Here is a 12956-nt window from a genome sequence, read left to right on the forward strand (position 1 = left end):
GCGGAGAAAATTACAAGATTAAAGTCAAAATGGCCATTTAAAAGCGAGTGTTCGGAATATGAGTCAAGTTCAGAATTTGAGTCAAAACGGTATTGTATTTGTTAGATTTTTGCACACTAAAGTCTATTAGAAGAAGTTTTTGTAATTCGATGCCAATACAACATCTTCTTATATTTCATTAACATAACAGATCACTTTATTAACTTCAGGTGGAACGTTTCCGACTCTCATTACAGTCTACACTGCCGTTCTACGCATAAATGTCCCATGTAAATAGGAAATCCCAGCAAACATGGGACAAATATGCGTATGACGGCAGTACATTACAGTCATAGTCTTATTATAAACTACCAGCAACATCTTTTCAATGGAAAGGTTTTAGCGATATTCCACAGAATTCTAACAAGAATCATTGTTTACAATTCTGAATAGGGGAACTGTTCCGATCTCCATCTCACTGTACATATATCCATCTCATCGCTAAACAAAGAAATACGGTACAAAATTCGTCGCTTTTTTTTGTCAACATGCGTGCTCACTGCTGAAAAAAATCACAAAAATAATAAACAAACCAAATTCCTTTCCATTGTTTTGTTTTTAATGGGATGGAAATAGGAGCTATGAGATGAAGTGGCGAACCGTTCCCCTACTTAATTGCAAAAATAGGTAACTGACCGAACATTAGGTTCTATAAGGACTGAATACAAGATGCTTAGTTGTCCAGCAAATTTTTTTTTCTTGAATGCTATTCGGAATCATAAATTAAAGCATGTGAATTAGAATGATACCGATGACTGTATGACAACAAAGTTCTCAATTGAACAAATTCTAAACTAAGGTACACCGGGGCAAGTTGAAATGCGGGGTAAGTTGAAACAGAAGCTGTAATTTAGATCTGAAATGACCGAATGCCCTGATTATTTGCCATTGTTTATTTTCCACCCTTTGCAAAATCTAAACCAACTATTTGACGTGCCAATGAAACAGGTCCTAAAATGATGTTTAGAATAGTTTTTTTTTTCATCAAATTTGCATGGTAGGCAATCATCCAATGTTGAATAAGCATAATGATTATGAAAAATCAATGAAAAAACCATTTTAATTTTTGAAATATGGTCGTTTGAAATTGATCCACATTTTTCGGGGCAAATAGAAATGCCTGGTGTGGGGCATTCGATTCTTTTCTCCTAATCCATTTCTCGAAATTCCGATGCTTCTGACATTTTGACACTTGTATTACTGTAACTCACGCATTTCGTTTTCCATATTAACATTATTTTTATTCCAAAACTTAAAGGAAAATATTTCAGAACTAAAACCAGAAACGCAAACGTGTGCAATGTTTTGTTACACAATTGACTTGTTGTATTATTGTTTGTTAAACTAGAATTTCTTCAGCAATAGTTAATCATGCAACTGTTTTCCAATATTCCCAAAAAGGAGGACATTTTAGCGCAAAAGGAGGACATTTGGTTTTTAATGAAAAAGGAGGACATGTCATGTCGCCCTTTTTGCTCCGGAAAATCGAGTTTCGAATTTTGTCTGTTCCGCGCCCGTTTATATCGTGCCTCGTTCGCCCTCGTGCGGTGTTGCAGCTCACATTCGCCGTCATACCAGTCGTTTCTCTGATCCGGGGGCACCGTGCCAAGTGCAGTGGTTGCGGTGCTACCAATGGCGGAGAAAAATTACCGTCGATTAGAACGTGATCGATTTGGTTTTCCGTTTCTTGGTTAGGTGATCTCCATGTGGCCTTGTGGATATTTTTGCGGGGAAAGAAGGTCCTTCGGACTACCATTCCGCGGGAGGCTGCGAAGTTTATGCATCGTTGGCCGTTGTCATTCGATACGGTGTGCAGACTATCCGGTCCGATGACCGGTCCAGGGACGGGAACGGTTGACATTTCTTTTTATCATTCAATCTGCCACGAAGTAAAAGAAAAACAAAAACACGGCAGCCGCAGCAGCAGCCACGACCAAGCAGACGACAGTCAGCACATGATTTTATTATTTTCTCTCCCCATAATTAATGTTTCTGTACGCTCATTTCACGACGTATGACTGTTTTTGGTGGTAAATGATTATTTTTTTACTCCTTGCTTATTCTAGGAACTAGAACTAATGAATTAGTACCAACGGCTAGCATTCTTTCTAGGCTTTGCGCCACAGGCAATCAAACTCGATTATGTTCTGTTTGCGCTGCGCACGAACCGAAACAAGAAATCTGCTGACCGCACCGACGGCTCGACTCTCACGCAGCAGCAGGCAGGAACATACAAACAGTTTGCCTCATCGGTAAAAAAAATGTCACAATGAGGCGTACATTTTTTTTTGGAAAACTGTTTCGGTTTGTGCGGTGCGTGAAATTTGACCGGATAAAATGTAAACATTCGCATAATCACAGTGTTTTACTGTACATTTCCAAACACTGGACCGGAATACTATATACATTCCCTTCCTATACCTGTCCGTTCATGTCGCCGATGACAATTTTGACGTCCCGCAGTGGGCATCCATCGTATGTCTGCTCCAGCTGTGCGTAGAACGCTTCTTTCTCTTCATCAGGTCTCCCTTCGTTTGGCAGTGCTCGTTGATGATGCTATAGTTGAAGAAACGGCCTTTTATCCTCAGCTTGCACATCCTTGCGTTGATTGGCTGCCATCCAATCGCACGTCACAAATTCAAACGTTTGATAGAAGGCTCGGAGACCAACAGTGTTATACACCAATCGACTCAGCTCCACGAATTGAGGTGATGTCTGTTTGTGTGTATGTTTACAAAATTTTGTAGACACACTTTTTGGAACTTATCATTGGCCGAATTTCTCGCAACAAGTTCCATTTGACTGAGAATTCTGTCCCATTGTTTGCTATTGAGAATTGGCCAGATTGGACTATGGGATCAGAAGACTATGGCCAAAATACTATTTTCTTTGCACAAAACACGCTAAAAAACACTCACTCATATTTATCAGTATTTTTTTTAACGAGAAAGGGACTAATACCGCTAGGTGGATTAATCAGGGGTTTTACATCTTTTTTCCTTTTGCGTATACTGCCCATGATCGCATATTTGTAGCATTTGCAATTTGGTTAATTTTGCTAATCGTTTGTCAATCCTCCCCACAAACTCAATCATTTCCAGCTTGCCACAGATAAGCAAGATAGTAAAGCCTATTTTACTGTTGTGGGATTAGATGCAGTAAATTGAGATTTCTGAATGATTCACATGCTTTTTACAACATGAACAAAAATGCGAGTGTTACAAATATGCGATCATGGGCAGTATACTAAATATACGTAAAGGCAATAGGATCCAAAACCGAACTTTTTATATAAGGCTTGGAGACCCATAGTGTTATATACCAATCGACTCAGTTCGACGAATTGAGGTGAAGTCTGTTTGTGTGTATGTATGTATGTATGTATGGGTGCGTGTACAAAAAAAATGTGAGACACACTTTTTTTGTACTTAGCCTTATCCGATTTGCTTGCAACAGGTTGCATTCGACGCAGAATCCTTCCTTATTTTTCGCTACTGCAAACTGGCCCAATCGCCATTGCGTGCTGGAATTATTAAAAAAACATTGATTTTTCCCCAATTTTTCAAAGGGCTCCCTTTCGGAAAAAGAAATAAATTTTTTTTTTGTAAACTGCTGCTTCAAATGAACAAAAATAAATATGAATTAATGGAAATAACTTAATAATCTCCCTTAAGTGCAATTTTGACCTCTTTTATGTGCTTTTCTTGTTACTTTTTATGTGGCACCAGACCCGAGTAGACGAAAATAGCTCAATACTCAGGATTTTGTTTTTACACGATTTTTTTTCGCTCGTATTTTTGATCGTGTGACTATAATTTGCCACCAAACTCTTCGCAACATGTTTCAAAAAATCCAAAATAAATCAAAGAAAAAACACATGATAATTAATATACGTTAAACATTTAGGATGAGTGGAAAATTGAGAAAATGTAAATCGTGTTAAAACAAAATCCAGTGTAATAGCAAAAAGTTGATAAGATAGCAAAATGAGATATGCACGTGATTGATATAAGAGATAAAAGATCAGATCAGGATATCAAGATATGTTATTTGTAATAAGTGATCGATATCAAGTGCCATTAGCTTGTTCTTATCCATAGCATATCTTGATATTTAAATGATATTTCGGTGCAAATTTTTGATATTGTTGCCTGTTCTTTTATCTCTTATATCAATCAAGTCCATATCATGTTTTGTTCATGGCTTCTGCCCGTGAAAAGTTACTAGAAAGGCACCATCACCGCTAGGTGGATTATTCTTCTTCTGTCTGATATCTCATTATTTACTTTTCACTGCTAAACATCTCGCTTTCCACATCCCAATCATCATCTCTCACTTTTTATCTTGCTTCTGATTTCCTCACTACTCACATCCAACTTCTCACTTAACAACTAACACATCTCACTTCATCCCATTCGCTTGTCACTTTTCATTTCTTATTCCTATTATTTATTTCTCACTTGTCACTGCATATATTTCACTACTCAGTACTCACTCCCTTTTCTAAGTGCTCACTTCCCACTAAACTGTGCTCTCTTCAAACATTTCATTTCTCACTTTTGGATTCTCACTTTTCACAATTCATTTCGAATATGTTACTTCTCACTTCACTCAATAAGAAAACTAATTTCAACTAGGTATTCGGCCAAAAAGCATTCGACCAACTGGCTTTCGGCCAAATGACCCTTTCGTCCAAATGGTATTCTGCCAAATGACTTCTTCTTCTTCTTCTTCTTCTTCTTCTTCTTCAATGGCTCTACATGCCAACTAGAACTTAGTATTAGCAATTCCTCAGTTATTAATTGTAAGCTTTTCTATCCCCGCCATTGCATGAGTATCTTGTGTGGCAAGTACAATGGATACACAATGCCCAGGGTGTCCAATCCGAAAACATCCTAGACCGGACCGACACTAATCCATATTCCTACATGTTATGAAAAGTATTTGATATTTTGGAAAACAAAAAATGTTTTCTTTATTTCGATACCCCCTTAACTCGGTGGACCCTTAAATATCGAGTAGGAGAGAGTTCAATGTAACACATTGAGGTTATTTCCAGGTATCTGGCACCCCCAATCCTACCCACTACGTTTGACAATAGCCAACATCTTTGAGTTTCCCATTGTTCGATTAAAATTGGGTTTCCCACTGACAATTCTATTTTGTAAACAAACCATTATTCCGATCTGATTTTTTCCAAATACACGTAAACATTTTTCGACAACTTGCGCGAAAGTATGTATGCAAGGTATATTTGAACAAGAATATTGATGCCTTTAATAAATTTTCATATTTCGATCGGCATCAAGCGCTCTACTTCGCCAAAATATCACGATATTAGAAACATATTTTCAATGGGAGGTTTTCGATGACTATGATTACGCCTTCGTGGTAAATTAATCGATTATTTTGATGCTGGCTTCAAAAACATGGCCGCTTCGCAGACCCCTGGTTATTCCGCTTGAAGCCACACATGCTACGTTCGTCGTTACGCTAATTGAGCCTTAGATCTATACTCCAAGGAGTTCTTGGTGTTGGGCCTTGGCTACAACAGAGAACGCGAAACGTGGTCGAAACCAGCGGAAAAGGAATGAATAATCCGAGTAATACGCGAGACTTGAAGAAAACAAAAAAGCACGTTTTAATTATTTCGAGTTCAAGTTACATTTGACATTAATTACATACAGTGTTACCAGAATATATTATTCAGTGTCATTATAGTAGTATTGGGGGATTCATGTAGCACATCCAACATTCCTACACTCCTCCTGGATGAGTGCTGAATCCACCTATGGCTCCAATCCAACACGTCTTACGAACTGCTTCATTATAGTTGGCCCGACGGGCTTAGTCAAAGCGTCGGCAACCATTTGATTAGTCGGACAGTATACAATTCTTACAACGTTCTGCTCACATAGCTCACGGACGAAGTGTCGTTTGGTGTCAATGTGTTTAACGCGACCACTTGCCCTCTCCGCCTTAACGAAACTAATACACCCCTGATTGTCTTCATGAACTGTAGTTGGCTCTGTTTGGGGATATCCTAGCTCCATCAGCAGACGCCTCAACCATATCGCTTCTTGACTTGCCGACGTGAGCGCATTGTATTCCGCCTCTAGAGATGAGAGTGCGACCGAACCTTGAGCCTTGCTCATCCAGCTAACCGCACCGTCGCCATAAAAGAACATAAAACCTGTCGTTGAACGCCTTGTCTGCCTGTCGCCAGCCCAATCAGAGTCAGTATATCCAACTAGTTTCCAGTTATCTTGCGATACATACCGTAGTCCCCAGTCCTTCGTTGAGTTGAGATACTGAAGAATACGCTTTGCTGCAGACCAGCCCATGTTATTTGGCTGGCTTACTCTTCTTCCTGAGAGCCCTATACTCAATGACAAGAGTGGTTGACGGCTAGATACAGTAATGCCCCAACCAAGCTTCGATATAGCGTAGGATCTTTGAACGGCTTGCTGTCCGGATTATCCAAAGTGTATCCTGTTTCCATCGGTGTTTGTACTGGTCGCGAATCTTCCATTTTATACTTCCGGAGCAAACTTTCGATGTACGGGCTCAATCTCAACGTGTAACATCCATCTTCCTTTAATATTTCGTAACCCAGGAAGTGCCGGACGGCACCAAGTGACGTCATTCCGAACTTTTGACGCAAGCAATTGAACACTATATCGATTTCTTCATTATTTACGCTTCCGATGATCAAATCATCGATATACACCAGTAGATATACAACAATGTCACCGCGGCGTATGTACAAACACGGATGCGAGTCACAAGGTTCGAATTTATTTCAATTCCAATAGTGCTGCATGTAGAACTTTATGCCAACACCTCGCCGACTGATGTAATCCATAGATGCTTTTTCGGAGTCTGCACACGAAGTTTTCCTTCCCTTTCTTGACGAATCCTGGAGGCTGTTTCATGTACAGCTCCTCCTCGATTGTACCGTTGAGATAAGCTGTTTTCACGTCGTATTGCTTCAACTCTAACTGCACCTGTCCAGCAATGGCCAGTAGCACGCGCAAAGTTGTTTGCCGTGCCACTGGGGCGAACACTTCCGTATAATCCACTCCGGGAAGTTGCGTATAGCCTTGGGCTACTATGCGAGCTTTGTGCTTGACTACTCTACCAGCATCATCACGTTTCAGTTTATACACCCACTTCGCACCTATAGGTTTCTTTCCGGCAGGTAGCCGCACAAGCTCCCATGTGTTGTTCACTGCATGAGCCTCCAATTCTTCGATCATGGCGCATTTCCACTCTGGAATCACTAGCGCCTCTCGAAAATCACATGGTTCTTCATCGATTGACACTTGTCCCACCACAAAGTCATCGTATCGTCTCGGCAATACTCCGCGGCCGTGACGTTCAGCTCTGTCCAAAACTTGATCTCCAATTGGATCGTCGTCGAAACCATAAAAGTCACTTTCAATCGACTCATTCGCATCATCATATATTGATTGCTGTTCTTCTTCGCGCACTACCTTCTTATCACTCTCACTCTGAATTAGCACCTCCGTTTCTTCTTCTCTTGTAGGCAGCGTTACTGCTCCTCCTGGATCCATTGTGGAATCTTCCATATACTCGGAGCCGTTGTCGAGTTCTAAGAACTTCGCGTCGCGGCTGATGATAACACGATTTGTGACCGGATCGAGAAATCGGTAGCCCTTGTGGCTACCCGAATAACCGATGAATATTAACTTTGTGGCTTTGGGATCGAATTTCTTTCGTTTGGCATCAGGGATGTAGACGTATGCCTCGCATCCGAATATCTTCAGGTCAGTCATATCCGGAACTGTACCCGTCCACAGCTCATACGGGGTTTCACCCCAATAGCGCTTGGGGAGCTTTGCATCTAACAACATACAGTTAGCCATTTCCTGTAACGTTCTGTTTTTGCGCTCCGCTACTCCGTTTTGTTGAGGGGAGTAGGGAGTGGAAAACTGAGATTCGATGCCCTCAACACGGTAGAAATTTTGCAGACTCTCTCCTATAAATTCGCCGCCACCGTCGGATCTAATTACCTTTGGCTTTCTCCCAAACAGGTTCTCAGTCCATCGAACATACTCCCTGATCTTTTGTTCCGCTTCATTTTTCGTTTTGAGGAGAAATACTGCGCAAAAACGTGTGAAATCGTCGATTAGGGTAATGAAATACCTATTACCACTGGGAGTCAGGTTCTCCATAGGCCCGCAAAGATCTGTATGGATGAGATCCATGGCCTGTTTCGATTTACGTTCTAAGACAGAGGGGAATGGCTTACGAGACAATTTACCTTTAATGCAATACTCGCAAACGATGCGCTCTCCACAATCGGCCACCTTCAAACCGGTTACCAGCTCCTTGCGCTGCATGTTGTTGATCACATTCATGTCTCGAGGGCCGAGACGCCGGTGCCAGGTGTGCTAGCAATGATCCGTATGGTTTGTCTCCGCTATTGCTAAGCACTTTTCCGCTTGTGTTAGCTTATATTGGCCACCGATTAACTCGCCAACCGCAACAACAATATCTCCAACGCTTATTTCACAGCTCTTCTCATTGAATAGCACTGTAAAACCTTTCACAGCCAATTTTCGTACGGAAATCAAGCCTCCCTCCAACGCGGGCACATACAACACATTCTCCAGCGTAATCGCCATACGCTGCCCATCGCCATTTACTCCTATGACAATTCCACTTCCGCTACCAGAAGACTTTGTTTTTGATCCATTCGCCAAGGTCACATCAACCACAACACCGCTTCGTCATGTGGCAGGTACATCCGCTGTCTATCATCCACGCTCCGGAGATAGAGCCACCAGCTGTTACATTAGTACTCATTAACATACATAATTAGTAGAATTATATAAATGTGCAATCATTCACTATATCATCCTAAACAATAACTGTGTGCATTCAAAATATGCCGCATGGGCCAAACGAGATGTGGCGAAAATGAAACGTCAACAAAGTCAGCGAAATACAACTGTCATCGAACAGCAACGACTTCCGCCAAACCTCCTTCGTTTTGTGCTCTCGATCGCCGCCAGAAAAATCACACAGCAGGTGTTAAAAGTGGCTGCTGTGCCGCCTACAGCGATTTGGTGCTAAAAAAGTGCAGGTGAAGATTTCTACACCAAACGAAAGGTGAGAAAATAGAGTACACAAGTATTTGTACAAGTCTACAAAAGACAATCATTCTTGATGATCGTTTGTTCGCAGATCAATAATTTTGACATCCACTGCACGTGCACGGCACAAAGAAAATTGCACCAAATTCCTCGCTTACGAGAAGCGAAGTCGTTTTCCACGATACGGATCGGCAAGATAGAACACAAAGGTGAGTTTATTCATGCAAATGAGGTAAACCTAGGCTCACCGATTTGTTTTGTGCAGTGTTAGGCAATTCGCTTGTCAACCACCTTCCCCTCGCCATTCGCACGAATAAAGGCTTTCGAGAAGCAAAGTCGTATTCCTCTGAAACGACGAGGCAGACCAGAAAAGAATACGGAGGTGAGTCAATTAATATAAGAGGGAGAAACCGATTCTCACCGATTTGTCCTCTGCAGCGCAACGATACGTAGCACGATCGTCAATCTCCTTCCCGTCACCACTCGCACAGCAAAAGGCCTCCAGAAGGAGTAAGTCTAATGGAATCTGAGACAGGCAAGACCAAAACTAACGGATCCAATCCGTCAGGGCCTTTTTTTTCTTTTACGAATTCTAGCTTCTGGAAAGGTGCACGGCCGAGGTGGCACGAACAGGACGAATAGTGAGAGGTTTCCGGGAGACGGCAACGGGAATTTGCATCGAGCGGGATCGGACTCCAAGGCCGATGCGGCACAAGCACGACGTTCCTGAGAAGAACGAGATCCGAGTCGACGCGAGTGGGAGAAAGGATCTTCATTCCCATATCCGGCGAGAACGAGATCGCCTGGAGGCACGGCAACTGCGCCGCAGGAGCCAGCAAAAGCGCATCGATATTGGTGATCCCAACCAGCAGAGCAGCTGGCGCGTCGCTACCGAAATAGGGAGCTATTTGGAGTCAAGACCTTGTACGCAATCAAGCCGGGGTTCCCAATCCCCTCGTCACGCGGTGTAGTTGGAGAGCGCAGGTAGGAGGTACGATGCAGTTGCTGACGATCCGGCGAACGTGAGTGCTAGCTTTAAGAAAGTGAAGAGAAGAAGATGAAAGAAGGCAGGGAATGCAAAGTGCTTAGGAGCGTAGGGTGACCAGGATGTAATGGTATGATGTTGGAGAAAATATAAGATGATTGCACACTAAAGTATGTTTTGTGGCGTTTGTAGTTGACTAGCCGGACCGACTAATCCCCCTTTTCTACGGAAAGGTCGTTTCACAACACAGCAACGAAGCACACGGCACCGCATACGGTATCGTCAGCTACGACCCGCTTTGCTTTCACTTTCTTCGCTTGTTGTCCCGAAGCCGGTTTCTTATTCAATTCGGTTGAGTTTTCACTATTCTTCATCGCCAGATACTTGCGACAATTTCTTCTAAAATGTCCCGGCCGTTGGCAGAAGAAACAATTTTTCTGTTCATCTTTCTTCTTTTCTGCCACTGCCGCAATCCGTACTGCGTTTTTGACACTCGTCGCGCAATCTTGCAACCACCAAATCCATGGTGAGATCCTCTGGAGGACGATTCTTCAGCGATGTAACAAAGCTGCTGAACGAGGAAGGCAAACTGCGTAGCACCATAATAACCCGCAGTTGCTCACTCAGCTCGACACCCGCATTATCAAGTCGTTCCACCAAATTTTCAACTTCTTCAAGATGCTTTTCCCCTTCACACAGATTGATCGCGCATAATTTTTGTAAAAGCATAGCTTGCGTACCGATGGATGCCTTTTCATGAAAGCTTTTTAGATTTTGCCACATGTCACTCGCGGTTTCCGCTTTCTTAACAAAACGAAGTTGACTGTCATCGATAAACAAAGCGATGGTCGCTCGAGCTTTAGTGTCACTCTTCTTCCACTCTTCATAATCGTCATCGGCATCATCGGGCTTCACTGTGTTAATAACCTCCCAAAGCTCTTCGCGTTCGAGCAACGATTTCATCCGAAACTTCCACGATGCATAATTGCCACTCGTGAGTTTGGGGAACACCACTTTAAATGCATCCGCCATTTTGTTTTCTCCGGAACGAAACTACCGGCACTTTCCCGACCTTGCACCTCCCGGGACAGTTATTCTCGATAAACTTGGACACTATTCCACTTCCGGCACCCTGAGCCCATAACCTGTTGGGCCTTGGAGACAACAGAGAACGCGAAACGTGGTCGAAACCAGCGGAAAAGGAATGAATAATCCGAGTAATACGCGAGACTTGAAGAAAACAAAAAAGCACGTTTTAATTATTTCGAGTTCAAGTTACATTTGACATTAATTACATACAGTGTTACCAGAATATATTATTCAGTGTCATTATAGTAGTATTGGGGGATTCATGTAGCACATCCAACATTTCTACACTTGGCAGTGTTGGTAAAAACTCAAGTTCTCAAATCTCATCCATGATTCAAACTAAGCGCGAGGCAAACCCCACCCGACTCATGGCTCAGAGAATCGTCCATGATTCGACTCGCGATTTGCATCATTGCATGTTTTTTGCGTGATCTTCTTCGTTAAATTTATCGGAATAACTTTCTTTACTTAAAACAATGGATAATAAATCCATACGTAAACATAAAATACGCTTCGATTGGGTTTTGACACTTTTTGGGGCGAAATCATTTTTTGGCAAATGAGCGAAACGATGCGATTCTGCGTGAAAAACTCATGCGCGATGCTCCCCCTGCAGAATCGCGAGCGAGTCAGCTCGCGCATGAGGCTTCGGTGAGTGAGATTTGAGCATGATTCTACCAACACTGGTTCTTGGATGACATACAAACATCGAAAGATATGATAAACTACCAGCGCGTGTTTCCATGGACCTGAATGAGGCTATTACTTATTTATTTATTTATTTATCACCGTCTTCGATACTACATCGTACAGATTGTACTTATCTCCTAATTTAACCTATCTTATAACTAAACAGTTCTGTACATCCGGCTTTTAAAAGCAGAAGTCACACAAGAAAAGTCCATCAGAATGGTGCTACTCCGTTAGAAGTCAGAAATAAGTGATCCATCGTTGCTGGTTGATCCACTGGTCTATACTCCAAGGAGTTTTTGGATGACCTAAACAAACCTTGTAAATGATAATAAACCACCCAGCATGCTTCTATGAACCAGAATGGGGGTATTCCGCTAGAAGTCACAAGTGAGAAGTCCATCGTTACGCTGGTTGATATGTAGGTCTATTCTACAAAGAGTTCTTGGATGACCTTCAAATCTTGTAACTGATTGTGAACCACCAAGCGTGTTTATGTGAACTAGAATGGGGCTACTCCGCTAGAAGTCATACAAGAAAGTCCATTGTTACGGCTGTCGATCCGTAGGCATATAGTTTACAAATAGGGAAGCTTATCTGTGTTTTTTTATTGTTTCTTTGAACTGTGTAAAATGGATGTAGGTATGTTTTCCAAACAAATGATTCATTTATCATAGCCACAGATAATATAGCTATGATGTCTTAGCTCTTGGTTTTAGTTTACAAATAACTACAGAAAAGAAACTAATTTTCCAAATATTACGATTCTGAGTAAAACTAATAAAATGATTTTTGTACACATACTAAAAACGTGTTCATGGCGAAAAAAGTGCATTATTTGCAAAGGTTCACGGCCACCTTGGTATGGTACCGCGGCTCCCATGGGGTCGCGAACCACCGGTTGGGAAACACTGCTATACAGGACAGGTTACTTACAAACATACCTACTTGGAACGGCGTACACGCTATAGTTCATCGAGCGTTGAAAATTAAAAACTCTACGTGTTGTGGTAAGCCAAAATATACGCAAC

General features: G+C 42.0%; 1 protein-coding gene and 1 long non-coding RNA gene across 8 annotated transcripts in view; both read left to right on the forward strand.

The window, feature by feature from the left end:
• LOC134224489 (raf homolog serine/threonine-protein kinase Raf) overlaps positions 1–12956 on the forward strand; it is a 40129-nt gene that overhangs the window by 10968 nt on the left and 16205 nt on the right. The window lies entirely within an intron of this gene.
• LOC134224490 (uncharacterized) lies at positions 8860–10319 on the forward strand. 3 transcript variants are annotated; one of them, XR_009982957.1, is made up of 5 exons: positions 8860–9177; positions 9253–9370; positions 9427–9543; positions 9600–9671; positions 9730–10319. It is a non-coding gene; the product is annotated as an uncharacterized LOC134224490 (long non-coding RNA). The 3 variants fall into 3 exon arrangements; XR_009982956.1 differs by having other exon boundaries at positions 8861–9177; positions 9433–9543; XR_009982958.1 differs by having other exon boundaries at positions 8861–9177; positions 9433–9543; positions 9758–10319.

The sequence above is a fragment of the Armigeres subalbatus genome, chromosome 3, assembly GCF_024139115.2.
Source record: "Armigeres subalbatus isolate Guangzhou_Male chromosome 3, GZ_Asu_2, whole genome shotgun sequence".
NCBI lineage: Eukaryota > Metazoa > Arthropoda > Insecta > Diptera > Culicidae > Armigeres > Armigeres subalbatus.